The following is a 17,134-nucleotide window of genomic DNA, read 5'->3' as shown; positions in this document are numbered from 1 at the left end:
AGCCAGGATGGGAACCATGAGTCTTTTTATGCCAAATCCACCTGACTGTTTTTCACACAGATGAAGAAGATGGTCCAGTATTGCCCAGAAGTGTAGAATGGAGGGCTGGTTTAGCCACCTGTCCACAGTAATGCATAGCTATCCCTACTCTTTATACGTGAGGAAATCAAAACCAGGGAAGTTGAGTGGCTCCTGCTAGTGTCCTGAGCCATGCTCTCATAGGCAGTTCTGCATGATCTGACTCAAAATGTTACAAATGCGTATCTCTCACAGGAGGACAATAAAGAGAATGCTAGCTAGAGAATTTGCTAATAGCAATTCCCTCTTTGCCTATAGATGGCCCTGGTAGATTTCACCAGGCTACCAGTCAGATCTACAGATTCAGAGGCTCTCATCTGCCCTTCCGGTACCAGCACCTGCCAATCCAGCCCTTAAAAGTGAGAAGTGAATGTCCTGGGCCGGCTGCTAGAGAACAGGGCTGGAGATGGGAGCGAGGGAGGGTGGGAAGATTCAGGGCTGGAAGGGTTTTAATGAGGACCAGCTGGAGTGCCCAGCTGTGATACTCTCTGCAGGGAATTCAGAGGTAGAGAAGTGGCTCCTTATTGACAATGAGATATTTGCAATAAATTGTTAGTGGCCAGCCATGAAGCTGAGTGGTGAGGCAGTAATTGCTAAGGGAGCTCCAAGAGCCTGTTGTTGACTAAGTCAGGGCAGTCCTGTGTGCAGGAAACCTGTCTCTCTCCCCAGGGATTCAGCTTCCCACCTGTCTGGGGAGAGCTTGCAGCCTCCTGAGGCTTCCCAGGAAGGGGGCTCCTAGCTGCCAGGCCCAGGGCAGAGCTCTGCTCTCATCTACTCCTTCTCTGTGCTTTGGGGGTCTGGAGGGTACTGCAGGGTGCAGGCTCTTTTCTTGTTAGACCTTCTGTGGAGTCCTGCTTCTCCTAGGAAGACTTGCCATGAACAAGGAGGCAGCCCTGTCATTCCTTGGGAACATTTCTCAGGCTGTTTCCTGCATTTTATTTTTGGAATTGTTGGGTTCACCCACAATAGGACGAAACAGGAAATGTTATAAATGCTAAAAGCTGGGGTATCAGCTGTCGGGAGATGCTTTTCCCGACTCTCTTCCTTGTTTCTTCTTGTCTCCCTTCTTTGCCTTCTCCTGACCATACGCTTGGATCCCTCCTGGCTGCTCAAAAGAGAACCCACCTATGCCTGCTCCCACTCTTTCCCCTCCCTCGGCATCCTGGGTCTGGATCCCTCTCCACCTCTCTCCTTCGACACACCAGAATGTGCCTTTGGGTTTGCATCACCCTGGGGCCCTGCTTCCTGCTAAACTCACTGGAGCCCAGTGTGGTTGATGGCCCTTTAAGCTGTGTCTTAAATACCTCCACCCCTAGGAAGGCGCCTCATAGTAGGTGGGGAGCCGCATCCTACCGAGAGGTGAGGCTGGCATTTCTTACACATTCCAAGGCCAGGAAAGGGAGATGTGGAACCTGCAGGCACTCTCTGTAGGTTTCCAGTGCCCTGGAAGCCCCAGGGCTGAGCAGTGTAGGGAAATCTGCTGAGGGTTTTCTCCTGGGGGTGGTACTGGGGTGGACCACGCTGGGGACTCAAACAGATTGGAGAGAGGAGTCGTGGCTCAGAGAAGGGGCCGTCTTCCACTAATGTGATAGGTAGGCTGGGGCTTCCACAGCACTAGGCTTATCTTCTGAGTGTCCTCTCTTCTGAGGAAGCTCTGGCATCTGATGGTGGACAGTCCCGTCTGCATCTCTAACCACTTCAGAATGTGCTGTCCTGAGCTTGTGCCTCAGCCTCCCTGGGGTTTGGTCTCCCATCTGTCAAATAAGGGGTCTGGGCAAGGGGGTCTCGGTGGGATCTGCCTTGTCAGGCTGGCTGTCACACAAACCTCTGTTGCCTCTGGAGACTTCGACCCACAGCGTCCCCTTGGGACCCCCATGGATAAGGGCCCTCTCCCTGGGACAGATCTAAAAGAGCGAGCTTGCTCTGGCTCCTTAGGCTCACGCCAGGGCTGTGCGCCGACTGCCCTCTGGGTCCCTGGGAGGCTGAGGCCCCAGGCGGAAGATTTTAAAGCCTTCTTTCCCCTTGTCCCATGTGCCCTGGTGAAGGGCTCAAGGGCACGTTTTCTCAGGGGCTACCCAGCTTACTCCCCAACACCCCAGGCTCTGGGTGGGGTTCCATGGTGCCAGCTCTCTAAAGACAGTGAGGGAATTTCCTCCCTGCCCTGAAGATCATGGACACTTTCCTTCTGTCTACTTTCCCTTGGCATCTCCTGGGCTGCCCACAGGATGCCTTGCTCTCCAGTGTTTCCTCCTCCATGCGGCCTAGTAGCAAAGAAAGTTCTCGGCCAGCAGAACCGTGACCAGGAAGCTTGGGTCCAAGCCATCCTCTTTCCAGTGCCGTGGGCAAGGAACACAGAGGGCAGAGTCTTTCCCACGGCCTCTCAGTTAGGGGACCCCATCTTCCCAGATTACCTAGGACTGAGCGCCATCAATAACCTCAGATGTGCAGATCACACCACCCTTATGGCAGGAAGTGAAGAGGAACTAAAAAGCCTCTTGATGAAAGTGAAACAGGAGAGTGAAAAAGTTGGCTTAAAGCTCAACATTCAGAAAACTAAGATTACGGCATCAGGTCCCATCACTTGATGGCAAATAGATGTGGAAACAGTGTCAGACTTTATTTTTCTGGGCTCCAAAATCACTGCAGATGGTGATTGCAGCCATGAAATTAAAAGACGCTTACTCCTTGCAAGGAAAGTTATGACCAACGTAGATAGCATATTAAAAGCAGAGACATTACTTTGTCAATAAAGGTCCGTCTGGTCAAGGCTATGGTTTTTCCAGTGGTCATGTATGGATGTGAGAGTTGGGCTATAAAGAAAGCTGAGTGCTGAAGAATTGATGCTTTTGAACTGTGGTGTTGGAGAAGACTCTTGAGAATCCCTTGGACTGCAAGGAGATCTAGCCAGTCCATCCTAAAGGGGATCAGTCCTGGGTGTTCATTGGAAGGACTGATGTTGAAGCTGAAACTCCAATACTTTGGCCACTTGATGCGAAGAGTTGACTCATTGGAAAAGACCCTGATGCTGGGAGGGATTGGGGGCAGGAGGAGAAGGGGACGAGAGAGGTTGAGCTGGTTGGATGGCATCACCGACTCAGTGGACATGGGTTTGTGTGGACTCCGGGAGTTGGTGACGGACAGGGAGGCCTGGCGTGCGGGTCGCAGAGTCAGACACGACTGAGCGACTGAACTGAACTGGGAGCTCCATGTCTCCAGAAAGCTGCAGTCCTGGGCAAAGCAGGACAGTCACGCCAAGTCCATTGCCTCTTTTCTGTATAAAAGGCAAGATCTAGCACCCTTCAGCCTCCTCCCATCCCTCTTTGGTCTGTTTGAGTTTAAAAGAAGCCCTCCCTGGCAGCCCAGGAGGAGAAGGCTCCTTGGGATTCTCGAGATCTGGACTCTTTTACAAAGATGGTCACATCAGCAGATGCTGCACTGGTCCAGAGGCTATCGGCCTGAGAGTCAGTCCCTCCTTCCACGGGCTCCGCAGCTCACCTGACTGCCCCTCCTTTCCCTCGGTGGTCTCTCAGCTGGCATCCAGGGCAGCCACACCTCATCTGGCTTAGTGTATGGAACAAATAGCCTGGCCCCTCCAGGCCCAGAAGCCCTGCAGTCTGGGGGAGGCAGGGAAGGTGAGGCAGAAGCAGGACTGCTCCCAGAAGCCAGGGACACTGATGGCCAGGTTTCCCCTGGTCTCACTGATGTCTGGTCCCCAGAGCCTGGGCCGGGGCTCCACCTGGCTGAGCTCACGCGGTGGGGGGGAGGAGGGGCTGCCTCCCCCATCTGAGACGGTGGCTCTCTGCTCCTGGCCTGTGGCTCCTGGAGGGGATTGGGAAGGAGCAGAGAAGAGACTGCCAGACTGCTGGAGCCCGCGGGGATTTGGCGGGGTTTGTTTTTCCTCTGCACTGTCTGCAGAGGTGAGGGCATGAATAAAAGAATGAGGAAGATTTACTGTTCCCACCGCTTGGCAGTAGCCCTGTATTTGTACAGGGGCTCCAAGGCGGGAGCAGGTGGGGGCGAGGCTGGCACTCAGAGACAGCCAGAGCCTTGTCAGGCTTTCTGCCAGCACCCGGGGGTGAAGATGAAGGTGAGGCTGGGAGGGGTCTCCTTGGACCAACTCTCCAACCACCAGGGACCAGAGTCCCCCCTACCCCCCCACCCCCAGCCCCGCTACTCTGCAGCCTTCCCCCTGCAGGAACCCAGAGCAGACAGCTTGCATCCTTGAGTCTCTAAGTCTGGGTGCATGTGCTGGACCTGATGGGGTGCTGCAAGTGGGGACCCTGAAAGAAAGGGCCTGAGACTGGGCTCCTCTGTCACACATTGTGTCTGGGAATGGACACAATCAGGAGATGACTTTCCTCATGGCCTCGCCTGATCAGGCACTGGGATCCAGAACCTTTCAGCTGAAAGTGACTGTGGACAGGGTCCACCGTCACCTCTGTGTGTATGTGTGTGTGTTAGTCGTGTCTGACTCTTTGTGACCCCATGGACTGTAGCCCACCAGGCTCCTCTGTCCGTGGGATTCTCCAGGTGAGAATACTGGAGAGGGTAGCCATTCCCTTTTCCAGGGGATCTTCCCAACCCAGGGATTGAACCTGGGTCTCCTGCATTGCAGGGAGATTCTTTACCATCTCAGCCACCAGGGAAGCCCTTTGCATGTATGTCCATGGCTACACAAGAGTGTCGTGATGACATTGTCCTTTCCTGGGGCCATCCAAAGATGGGTCACTTTTTGAACCAAGTCACTTTTAATGGGTCATTCTGGAATTGGGAGGGAACAGAAGAGAGGAAAATCTGAGTGACCAGGGGTGGCCCCTGGGAGGTGATGTATCTGGATGTCTGTGTGCCTTTATGTTTCTCTGGCTGAGTATGTGTACATGTACATCTGTGACTGTCTCTGTGTGTGTCTGGGTGTGTCTGGGTGTATTTTTGTGGGTGTCTGTGTATTTGTGTTTCTCTATGTGTGCATGTGTTCTGTGGGAAACTTGGGGGACTTGAGAGGAGAATAGGGAAAGGGAGAAATGTGAGGAGTCTGGGGAAGCCTCGGCTGGATAAATCCCCTAACCCTGAAGAGGCAGATCTGATTCTGGGCAGTTTCCTAATGAAGGGCCCCACCTCCTTTATTGCTCCATTCATGGCCAGTGTCAGAGAGGACTTCTCTGGTCCAGTCTCCATGGGAGTTGAAATTCATTCCTGTCCATTAATTGAGGCAGAGGTAAGATAGCATAAGGGGATGACCTCACTGTGTACCCCACTCTTCTGAAGTACTGAAGCAGGGCACCCTGGCCACATTTCAGGGAGCCCCACTTTCATCAACCTGGCCCCCCATGATGCTCCCTGGGCTCCTACCTGGTATAAAAGTACCCAGAGTGATTCTTCAAGATTCCCATTCACGAGGTCTCTCAGAAATTAATTGAGATAAACATGGGGAAAAAGACTAGTGTACAAATAGCTTGTGCTCCAGAAATCTCTTACAGAAGTCAATAAAAACTGAGGAAACTCAAAGCTAATTAGGAAAAATAGATGTGTGGGGTCAAGGAAAGGCAGTGGGAGAGGAACAGGGATATGGATCTGTATGTGCTTTGGAGAGATCTGAATTAAACCACCCTTGGGCTGTATTATGTCCCCATTTCCTTGTTCCTGATGCACGTGTTGAAGCCCTAAGCCTCCGTGTGACTATTTGGAGGAGGGCCTTTAGGGAGGTAATTTAGGTTAACTGAGGTCTTAAGGTTGGGGCCCTAATCCCGTAGGATTGGTGTCCTTAGAAGAAGAGGAGGAGACACTGGAGCTGTCTCTGCTTTTCTCATTCATGTGGAGAAGAGGCCTTCCACCCTCCAGGAGGGGAGTTCCCACCAGAAACCCACCCCGATGATGGCATCTTGACCTTGGACTTCCAGGCTGCAGAACTGTGAAAAATAGATTTGTTCTTTGAGCCACCTAGACTTGGTTTTCTGCTATGGCACCCCAGCAGACTCACGGGGAGCCCAGGTGTCTCAGTGGTAGAGAATCTGCCTGCCAGTGCAGGAGACGTGAGTTTGATCTCTGGGTCAGGAAGATCCGCTGGAGAAGGGAGTGGCAGCCCACTCCAGTATTCTTGCCTGGAAACTCCCAGGGATGGAGGAGCCTGGTGGGCTATGGTCCATGTTGCAAAGAGTCAGACATGACTGATCAGGAGCATAAGCAGACTAATAGAAAACTAAATCACCGTGGGGTACACTCATGAACCAGTAGCACCAGCCCCAGAGCCGCCCAGGGTGTTCCAGCCTGACATGGGGCCTGTGGCTCTGGTATTCCTCTTAGCATGTGTGGGAAGCATTTAGAGGAGGCCTGGCGGGAGGGGGAAAGTGTGCTGGCCCCGGAGCCCTGAAGTCTGGGTGCTAATCTGGCTTCTACAGCTTGTTAACCAAGCCCAGCTGTCACTGGTCCTTGCTGAGTTTCTATTTTCTCTTCTAAGTAATGGGACTAATAACATATGTCCTGTGAAACTCATAGGGCAGATGGGAATACCAGTAAAATGAAATAATGAGAAGGCTCTGGAGATTGCATAGAGCTAGGCAAATGCGAAAGGTTATTGTTCGCAACCTATAGCGGCAAACCTGCCAGAAGTCACATCTATTCAGTCAAACCCCATTTATTGAAGGTCACCTTGGTACTGTCGTGTCCCCTCTAAGCCTAGAGTACCCAGAACTGAATAAAGCATCACTGCCTTCAAGGGGTTTGTGATCTAGTTGGAGACAGTCACTAAAAACAGGTCGTAATTATTATTTGCTAAACAACACAAATATGGAATATTTTGAAAGAATTTGCTGTAACTACCTTACAACCTTTATAGATAGATGCTTATTGCCAAGAAAGAAATGATATGGTAAATGTAGAAATTTTCCACCTACTGTATTAGCTTAGAAAACCAGTGGAGGCTAACAGTGTTTTGATTGTAACCACAGAAGTGTGGTTTCCATACCAACGTATTTGTGAGAATGAAAAGCTCAAGACAAAATACTGCCTCAGAAATCACAGTATGGCTAGCTAGCCTTGGTTGAGTCATGTTTTCAATAGAAAAGCGGAGCTCGCTCCCTGTCCCTCTCACCCCCCAATGCCCGTGCCTGGCCGTAGTGTGTGTGCTCCCAAACATGCACACATAAACACAATGGTGGGTAAACTGGGGCCTCCGGGGGGTCAGATCAGGCTCTTCTTGGAATCCTGGATGCTAACCCTGGCCCATCACTTTATGTCCCTGAGTCTCAGTTTCCACCTCTGTATAGTAGGAATAATACTGCCTTAAAAGATTTATTGTCTTGCACCTGAAATGGTATCAGAGGTATTATTTTCTTGAAAGAGTGAGTAGCACTGTAGTCACAAAGGCCATCCAGAACACAGCTCAGCGTGGAAGGGCTTTCCCAGGCCTGTAGGAGCCGGGCCAGCAAGGCTCTGGAGGCTGCCTGGAGTTTGACGCCTGCCTTTAGTTCTGCGCCTGGCTTCTCACAGCATCTCCCCTGCTGGCCTCTGACCGTCCCTTCCTCTCTCCCTTCTCACCTCTTCCCTTTCCTCTTCCCTGCCCATCTTCCTTTCCTTCACTGTTACTGAGTACCTGTTGTGTGCCTGATGTAATAAAGATAAATGTCTCACTGTTCCAGTAGAAGCTCGAAGTCGTGTGGGAACTTGGAGATGTGCACCAGTCATTTCAGGACAGGGTCAGGAATAAGGAGCCTGGATTGGGCCTGGCATTGGGTAGGAGATTCCGCTTGAGCTGGACTTGGACTGAAGAGATGTTAGCTGAACTGGGGCAGGACCGAGGGGATGTGACTGGGAAGGGAAAAGAGAATGAGGGCATCTTGGGACAAGGGAAGTACGTAAAATACCTGATATTTCCGGGCAATGCCAAGTAGTTCTGTGCAAGTGGTCCTATGGTGATGGAGCGGGAGCAGGTCTGAAGCCAGTGGACACTACATGGGGATGAGGCAGGGAGTCCTCACTTTGTTCTATGCGAAATGGGAGGAGCCTGAAAGTGTTAAAGCTGGGGCGACTTGTAGTCAAATCTTGTGAGAACCTGTGAATGTATGTAATGGAAAGGTTTCTCTGGAAGAGGCATGCATGGGGTCTCTGAGGGTGCACTGGCACCCCATTATAACCAACTGAGTTGGACTCCAAACTTAAAGATAAAATCTTTATTTGGAACCCTTAAATATATGACGCAAAAGCAGTGTTTTGTTAGTATGCACTTATAGTCCCAAATTGGTGATACCTACTTAGTATAAAATCAGTGTGAGCTCATTTTGATGAGCATAGGAATTTTTAGTCAGGGACCGTGCATCAAACTGCAGAGTAATATCAGTTTCTAGACTAGGTTTACTCCCAGGGTTTGGTTCGGTTGCAAAGCACCAGGAAGTCCTGACTTACACATTTCTGTGCCTGCTTAGTCATTCAGTCGTGTCTGACTCTTTGCGACTCTTTAGACTGTAGCCCACCATGCTCCCCTGTCCGTGGGCTTCTCCAGGCAAGAATACTGGAGTGGGTTGCCATTTCCTTCTCCAGACTTATAGGTTTAAGTAGTGGATAATTGCGATGGGTTTTTCACAACTTGACTTTTAGTCTCAGTAGACTCTTTAATTAAAAGGGGAAAACTTTGCTCAGAGACTTGCATAAAAATGTGTTAATTTTGTATTATAAGTTAATAGGCTAATGGTCTCCATGTGCCTAAAATGGCATAAAACATATTTTAATTATGATTTAATTCGTTAAAATGTCTTAACTTTGGCTACCATAACAAAATACTGTACACTAGGAGGCTTAAATGACATAAATTAATTTTCTCACACTTCTGGATGAAAAGTCCCAAGATTGAGGCCTAGAAGGGTTTGGTTTTCAGTGAGACCTCTCTTCCTGGCTTGCAAATGGCTGTCTTCTCACTATGTCCTCACATGATGGAGAGAGAGAGAAAGCTCTAGTTTCTCTTCTGAGGACACCAAGGGACTCCCCTGGTGGTGGGAAGGCTAAGGCGCCATGATTGCAATGCAGGGAGCCTGGGTTTGATCCCTGGTCAAGGAACTAGATCCCACAGGCTGCAACCAAGAGTTTGCATGCCTCTCGCTAAAGACAAAAGGAGAAGGGGGCAGCAGAGGATGAGATGATTAGATAGCATCGCTGACTCAGTGGGCATGAATTTGAAAAACCTCCAGGAGACAATGGAAGACAGAGGAGCCTGGTGTGCTGCAGTCCATGGGGTCGCAAAGAGGCGTGTAAGACTTAGCCACTTATCAGCAAGGACACCAAGTCCATCGTGAGGCCCTATCCTTGTTACCTTGTCTAAACCTAAACACCCCCCAAAGGCCATCACATTGGGGATTAGGCCTTCATCATGTACGTTTTGAGGCAACACAAACATTTAGTCCATAACAGTCTTATAGCACCAAGAAATCTTGATTTTCACAGTTAAGTAGTTGTGAATAGCAACAGGTTTTCCACAGCTTGACTTTTAGTCTCAGGACAGTCTCTAATTAAGAAGGGAAAACTTAACTCAAAGGCCTGTGTAGCAAGGAGAAATTTTGGCATCCTAAGTAAATGGGCTGGTGTACTCCATGTACCCCAGCTGGGCATATCACATTCTCATTGTGCTTTATATGGTTTCAATATGTTTTAAATGATATTTAGGGCTTCTCAGGTGGCTCAGTGGGTGAAGAATCCGCCTGCAGTGCAGGAGACGTGGGTTTGATCCCTGGATTGAGGAGATCCCCTGGGGGAGGGCATGGCAACCCACTCCAGTGTTCTTGCCTGGAGAATCTCATGGACAGAGGAGCCTGGTGGGCTATATAGTCCATGGGTTCGAAAAGAGTCAGATACGACTGAAGTGACTGAGCAGGCATACATGCAAATGAAATTTAAATAAGTTATTTAAGAAATCTTGAGCCACATATGGAAACTGAAGATACATGAAATTATTCCTACCTTGAGAGTGAGGGGTAGTATTGCATGACTTGTGTGTGTTGGTCATTCCCCAGGGAACACAAAGTGACCCTCGCCATGGCCAAAGTTGAACACTTAGGGTTGCACTAACACCCACTTCTTCAGGGTGGGCATTGACTTTTCTCAAAACTTGCAGGAGTGTGTGTGTGTGCGCACGTGTGCAAGTGTGCAGGGGTGGCTACACAGGGTCTATGTTTCCTATGGACAGCATGTAGCATTTGTGTAATCTTGGTCCCTGTCTGATCTGTGGGCTTTGGATGAGCCCAGCAAACTGTCAGGCTATTGAGAGAGCTTGTATCTATCCCGTGTACACTCGTGGAGATTCCAAGGACTGCAAAAGCCCACTGACAGGAGAGTGACAGCAGCTCCATTTACTGAGCACCTACTATGTGCTGGGCACAGTTGGATGCACTTTGTATGCACTGACATTTAAAATTTTTGCAACAACCTTTGTGAGAGGTTGTCAGCCTTTGTGAAATGACTGCTATTATTATCACCATTTTACAGATGAGAATATTGAGGCAATATTGAGGAGGTTAAGCATCTTCTTGCCCCAAATCACACAGCTAGTAAGTGATGGGGCTGGGATTTGAATCACCATACCCTTTAATGTTTCTTGAAGATAAGAATTCACATGAGCCCTCTGAGGTCAACTATCTTATCATGGGGAATCAATATAACATTTCTTAATTTTCCCTACCAATGCCCTCAGTGCTAGTCATAGAAAGTGGCTTCCTCCGATGATGTTCAGGAAGGGGTCCCAGTAGTAATTTACAACATGCAGTACATCTGGAGAGGAGGACTTAACATATGTGTGAACTTTTTTTAAAGGTATAGATATTATTTTTTACTATGGAATAAGATTTTTTTTGTCTGTGCTGAGTCTTCCATGCTGTGCAGGCTTTTCTTTAGTTGTGGCGAGTGGGGGCTACCCTGTACTTGCGGTGTGCAGGCTTCTCTTTGCAGAGGCTTCTCTTGTTTGGAGCATGGGCTCTAGGCACATGGGCTTAGGAGTTGTGGCTTCCGGGCTCTAGAGCACAGGCTCAGTAGCTGTGTCTCAGAGGCTTAGCTGCTCCCCGGCATGTGGAATCGTCCCAGATCAGGGATTGAACCTGTGTCTCCTGCATTGGCAGGCGTTTTCTCTACCACTGAACCACCAGGGAAGCCCTGAACTTTTTTGAAGTGTGCTGTTTTGGAGCTGGGCTTGAGCCCTCCCTGGTCTGGATTCATGAGGCTATCAGAAAGTATGGATCATAAAGTCAGTAAACTGTCCTAGTGGGTCTGTGAGCCAGGAAGTCTCCGTTTCTCTTTTAATTGCATGATCCAAGATACCAAAGGATGGGACAGACCCGGTGCAGAGAACTGGTGGGATCCTGCGGCTGTGGATGCAATGTGGTCCTGGCTCCTGGATCCTTTGCAAAGCCTTTTTTTTTTTTCTCGGTCTTGGTCCTTCCAAGTAATGAAAAACAGCCTATTAAGGTTCCACCAAAGATAGGGGGTTGAAACGCTCTAGAGGAGCCTGGAATGAAAGTGAATCAACAAAGCAACTAAATTGATAGGAAACAGCAGAACGTATGTGTGTGTTGGGGGGTGGGGGCAGCCATTGCAAACTCAGTCTATTATGGGAAGATCCCACAAGACCAGGCTGGATTTTCTCAAGAATGAAAGCTAAGCTGAACAGACTGAGTAAGTGAAGACACTGAGTGAACACAGGCAGTCAGAGCTGCACCGATCGGCAGGACCAGCGCCTTCTAGAATCAGGTCACAGTCCAGGTGGCAGCTGACCTGTTTGCCAAGGTCTCAGAGTGGCCACCACACCTTGAAGTTGGAAAGAGTTTATTTCAGGATTAACAAAAGGAATCTCCTGCTGGGAGCAATTTTATGGAGCTTGTTATCTCTCGTGTTCATGCCAGAGGAGGAGAATAGCATCAAGGAAGGACTTAATGAGTTCTTGGGGAGTGGAGGGGGAAAGGGCTGTTAAGGGGGGTCAGGGAGGTGCGGGGAAGCTGACTCAGATCCTGGGATTGTCGCCGTGAAGGTCAGCAGCCCCTCCGCGCCCTGGTGCCCCTGCGCACCCGAGTGGACACAAGTCACGACGCCAAGTTTCCCTTGAGGCTTCTGCACAGTTTCCCGTGTGCGGTATCCACTCCCGGGCTTAGCTGAACATCGAGATCGAACACCCCTGACTCATAGCCCAGAAAACTCAAGGGGGCAGCTCCCTAAGTCACGCTGAGCTCAGGCTTCTCTACGAGCAAGGAACTGGTTCCAACCTAACCACGGCTCTTAGAATTGAGTGTGTGGCTCCCTTTCCAAGTGGCCAGACCATCACCCCTGGCCCAGAAGAGCAAGGAGGGAACCAGAGCTTTGGGAACACCTCCTTTGTAACAGGCACTTGAACCACGCCTGTTCCAATGTTAACTACGTTGGTTCACTGAATCCTTACAAAAACCCCGCCAGGGGACCATCTGTTCTTTTTTGTGTAAGTGGAGAAATAGGCTCAGAGAGGCTAAGGAACACATCCAAGATCACACAGCTGGCGAGGCATAGGGACAGGCTTCAAGTACACACTTTGTGTGTGGGGGGAGTCCCAAACCCCCAAATGCCATGTGTTCTTTGCATTACCCCTGCCTCCTGAGCAGAAGGCCAGAAGCTCACCTCTTTCCCGAAGCCTGGGAGCAGGTGGCACGGCGCCTCCCAGCAGGGCCCGGGCCAGAGTGGTCTCCTCGGGACTCAGATGCTCTCAGTCCTTGCTCTGACCTTGGACAAGTCTTTTGACTGTTCTGGGTCTCAGTTTCCCGTATGGCACTCCCCGTTCCCTTGTAGGACTGTGCATATAAGATGAGAACAGATATACAGAAGCCCTTGTCACTGTCAGGGACCGGTTTGTACATGGAGCTTTTGGATGACAGAATTATCAGTGTTAAACTACCCAGTGTGGTCACTCCTCTCTTCTGGAACTTGCACCCCTGGGGATCTTGGGGAGAATGTTGGTAATGTGTAGACATTCTGGGCTTGAACGATGAATATCTCACTATTCAAACAAGAAGAAAGTCATTTACAGTTCCTTTCAGGGTCTGCTCTGGTCGTCGTGGAAAAGAGTGGGGAAAAATCCATCTAAGAGGCAAAACTTTCTTTTGTACCAGCACAAGAAAAGAAATAAGTTATTTTTTGACTGAAGGCCTGGGCAGCCTGCCAAGCTCCAGGGAACAATGGAAGGTGCTCCGGCTCAAGGGGAGGGCAGGCCATGGGTCAGTTCTCTGGGGTGAGGGCAGCAGCTCCAGCCAGAATCTCAGGCGTTGGAGGAGGCGGGTGGTGGCAGTGAATGCAGGAGGAGATGAAGGGTCCACGTGTACCTTGGGAGGCCCTGTGGGCTCTGCCCAGCGGGCTTGGCTCCCTGCTGTTGTGAAGGAGCCCGCCCAGGTCCCTGGCTGTCCCAGTGATTTCCTAGTGGTGAGGTCCCACTGAAGTTGCGAGTGTGTGTGCTGTGTAGTGTCTGACTCTTTGTGATCCCATGGACTGCTGTCTGCCAGGCTCCTCTGTCCATGGAATTCCCCAGGCAAGTTTACTGGAGTGGGTTGCTATTCCTTCTCCAGAGGATCTTCCTGACCCAGGGAATGAACCTGCTTCTCCCGTGTCTCCTGCATTGGCAAGCGGAGTCTTTACCACTTTGCCACCTGAAATTGAAATTGCCTGCTGAAATTGCCCCTCTCTTAAAGCACTGTCTCCAGAGAGACTTCATCCCTCCCTAGACCAACTCCCGTTCTTGCTACCTGTCCCCCAGCTTATTCTTTACAGACTGTCCAGAACAGACACAGCCTGACCAACACCTCCCACTCCCAGGTTTGATCCTCCAGAGACATAAGGGCTTTTCCTGTGCTGCCCTTCCTTATTTTCTGTGGGCATCCACTGAGCTACTGCTTTGTACCAGGCATACAGGATGGGGACAAATAAACTGGCACTTGTATGAATCATACCTTTTCATTTTCTGGTGTTTTAACCTCTGGGCCTCGCTGACTCTGGAGGGGTCACTTGGGATACTATATATATATGTGTATATATATATACACATATATAAGTATATATATACATACACACATTTTTAAGTATAGTTGCTGTAGAATATAAGTTACAGGTGCATAATATAGTGATTCACATTTTTAAAAGGCTATAATCTATTTAGAGTTATTTTAAAATATATTGGGCTTCCCCAGTGGCTCAGAAGTAAAGAATCCACCTGCAATGCAGGAGACACAGGGGACTTGGGTTTGAGCCCTGGGTCAGGAAGATCCCCTGGAGAAGAGCATGGCAACTCAGTCCAATATTCTTGCCTGGAGAGTCCCATCGACAGAGGAACCTGGCAGGCTACAGTCCACGTAGCCTCAAACAGCTGGAAACAACTGAAGCAAATGAGCACAATAAAGTATATTACTCATTCTGTACAATACATCCTGGTAGCTTATAGTTGTGTCTTGTCATTATACCTTAGTTTATAACCTTAGAGTCATACCTTGGACTTATAGTTTGTACCTCTGACTCCACTACCCCTATATTGCCCCTCCCCCTTCCCTTTCCCCATTGGTAACCACTAGTTTGTTCTCTGTGTGTGAGCTGCTTTTTTGTTATATACATTAGTTTGTTATATTTTTTAAATTCCACATACAAGTGATATCATATAATGTTTGTCTTTGTTTGGCTTCAAGTAGCATGATGCCTTCCAAGTCCATCCGGGTTGGTGCAACTGGGAAAAATTTCATTCTTTTTATGGCTGAATAGTATTCCATTGTATATATGTACCACATCTTCTTTGGCCTTCCCAGGAGGCACTGAAGTTAAAGAACTCAGCTGCCAATGCAGGAGAGTCGGGAGGATCCCCTGGAGGAGGGCATGGCAACGCACTCCAGTATTCTTGCCTGGACAATCCCATGGACAGAGGAATCTGGCAGGCTATAGTCCGTAGGGTTGCAGAGAGTTGGACACAACTGAAGTGACTTAGCACAGACATGCACACCACATCTTCTTTATCCATTCGTCTGTTGATGGACTCTTAAGTTGCTTTTATGTATTGGCTGTTGTGCAAAGAGTTAGATACGACTGAGCGACTGGACTGAAATGATGAACATTAGGGTGCACGTATCTTTTCAAATTAGTGTTTTTGTTTTTTTCAGAGAGATATATTTTGGAGATAGAATATTCTAGGTTCGGTGAAAGAATTGATGAGGGGGAAGGATGTAGAAGGATGGGTGGCAATGTATAGAAACCCTGAGATGTGCTGGGTTTCTAACTAGAGCACCTGGAGAATGGGAACATCATTCTTAAGTTGGGCAGACCATGGGAAGAGGAGACTGGAAGGGAAATTGACACGTTCTGATTTGGACTTGCTAGGGGTGAGGTGTTTTCATTGTAGGAAACAGCCTTGGTGGCGCAGCTGGAAATCAGACTCTGGGAGCCCAAGTAGGTAAGGCTGAAATGTTTCAGGTGTGGGGTTGGCACTCCCAGAGTAGACCTTGGTGGTCTGTACTCTTTGCGGGACTGTGTGGGCTGGTTCCTTGTGTGCATTAAGAGTTTCTCCAAAAGTTTATTTGTATCATCCAGCGACTCCAGAGATTCTATGGGGAAGGCTGGGGAGGACTTGGCAGTAGGGGATGGGCTCAACTCCCTCCCCCCAGGCTGACTACACCCCTTCGGAGGTTCTGGGCATCCTGGAAGGACTCAGAGGGAAGAAGGGAGCTTGGATAGACCCACTTCATCTAACCATAACAATGCTAAAAACAAATGACTCGGCATCCAAGACTCTGCTTAGAAGTGAGCTAAATCCCCCCCCCCCCAACAAATCTCCTGTTTTTCATATCAGATACAATGTTTTTCAGAAATTCCAACCAAAGCCTGAGTATTACTGCTCAAACACCCCAAGCCAAAATGCAAGGAAAGACAAATAAGTCTAAAGCTTTGGCAGAACAGCTGAGACCAGTAGATCAGGAGAGAGTGAGCTGGCAAAACATCAAAGTAAAGCCAGTTTTCTTCTGCAACTCAAGGATTGTTCCAGAGGCAGTAATCAAGTATCTGGAGAAGCAGAGAATTTGTCTTGGGCTGAGGTTGTGATGAGAGGTTCCCACTGATACATGTGCTCTTGTTTAACCCTTTTCCAATGTTTTTGATGCTGGGTGAGGTGGTGTCTAGCTTAGGCCAGTGGTCGAAACCCCCAAGCCCAAACCAGCCCCAAAGAGAGAGCAATGATGTAGGGGTGGAGTGCGGGATGGGGGTGAGTTTGGAGTGTGGCTTCCGAGGTGGCTCAGCAGTAAACAATCTGCCTGCCAATGCAGGAGACTCAGGAGATGTGGGTTTGATTCCTGGGTTGGGAAGATTCCCTGGAAAAGGAAATGGCAATCCATGCCAGTATCCTTGCCTGGAAATTCCCATGGACAGAGGAGCCTGGCGGGCTACCGTCAATGGGGTCTCAAAGAATTAGTCACGACTTAGTGATCCCTTAGATGGAGGGATCTTAGCTGAAGCAGATATGCTGGTCCATGAGCACTTAGATGTCCTTAATGGAAATCTTTGGTGTGTAAATGGGTCTTATTTGTCTTCATATACTTAGCCTAATGCTGGCTGGTGCAGGCAGCTAGTACTTGGTAAATATTTGAGGCATTATACTGTAAACTGCTTAATGGGAATAAAGTGGAGGGAATGAAACACTCCAGGCTGTTGGAGGAAAAGTCTCCATGAAGCCAGCAACGGAAGAGGCTGGAATCTCCCCAGAGAACTTGTTGTGGAAGGTGAGGCTATTAGAGGAATTAAGGGGAGAGAGGAGGACAGACAGAATGAGGGGATAAGGGCTGACAAAGGAGAGCAAAGGGAGAGATGAAAGATGGCTGATGGAGGTCCTGGCAGGACTTCTGTAGGCCAGAAAAGGTAGACATAGCAGTTCCCAGGCCTGGGCTCCTTTGCCTGCTGAGTCCTTGATGGAGGCCTCGGAAACTAGAGCAGAGACTGTACAGTAAGTGGGCAACTTTACCAGCAAGACCACTGAGCAAACCATGGTGCTAATGCCCTTTCTCAGAAAATATCCCCAGATATCATTGTTATGTCATTTATCAAC

This window comes from Dama dama, chromosome 1 (assembly GCF_033118175.1).
Source record: "Dama dama isolate Ldn47 chromosome 1, ASM3311817v1, whole genome shotgun sequence".
Lineage (NCBI taxonomy): Eukaryota > Metazoa > Chordata > Mammalia > Artiodactyla > Cervidae > Dama > Dama dama.
This window is presented reverse-complemented; position numbering follows the sequence as displayed.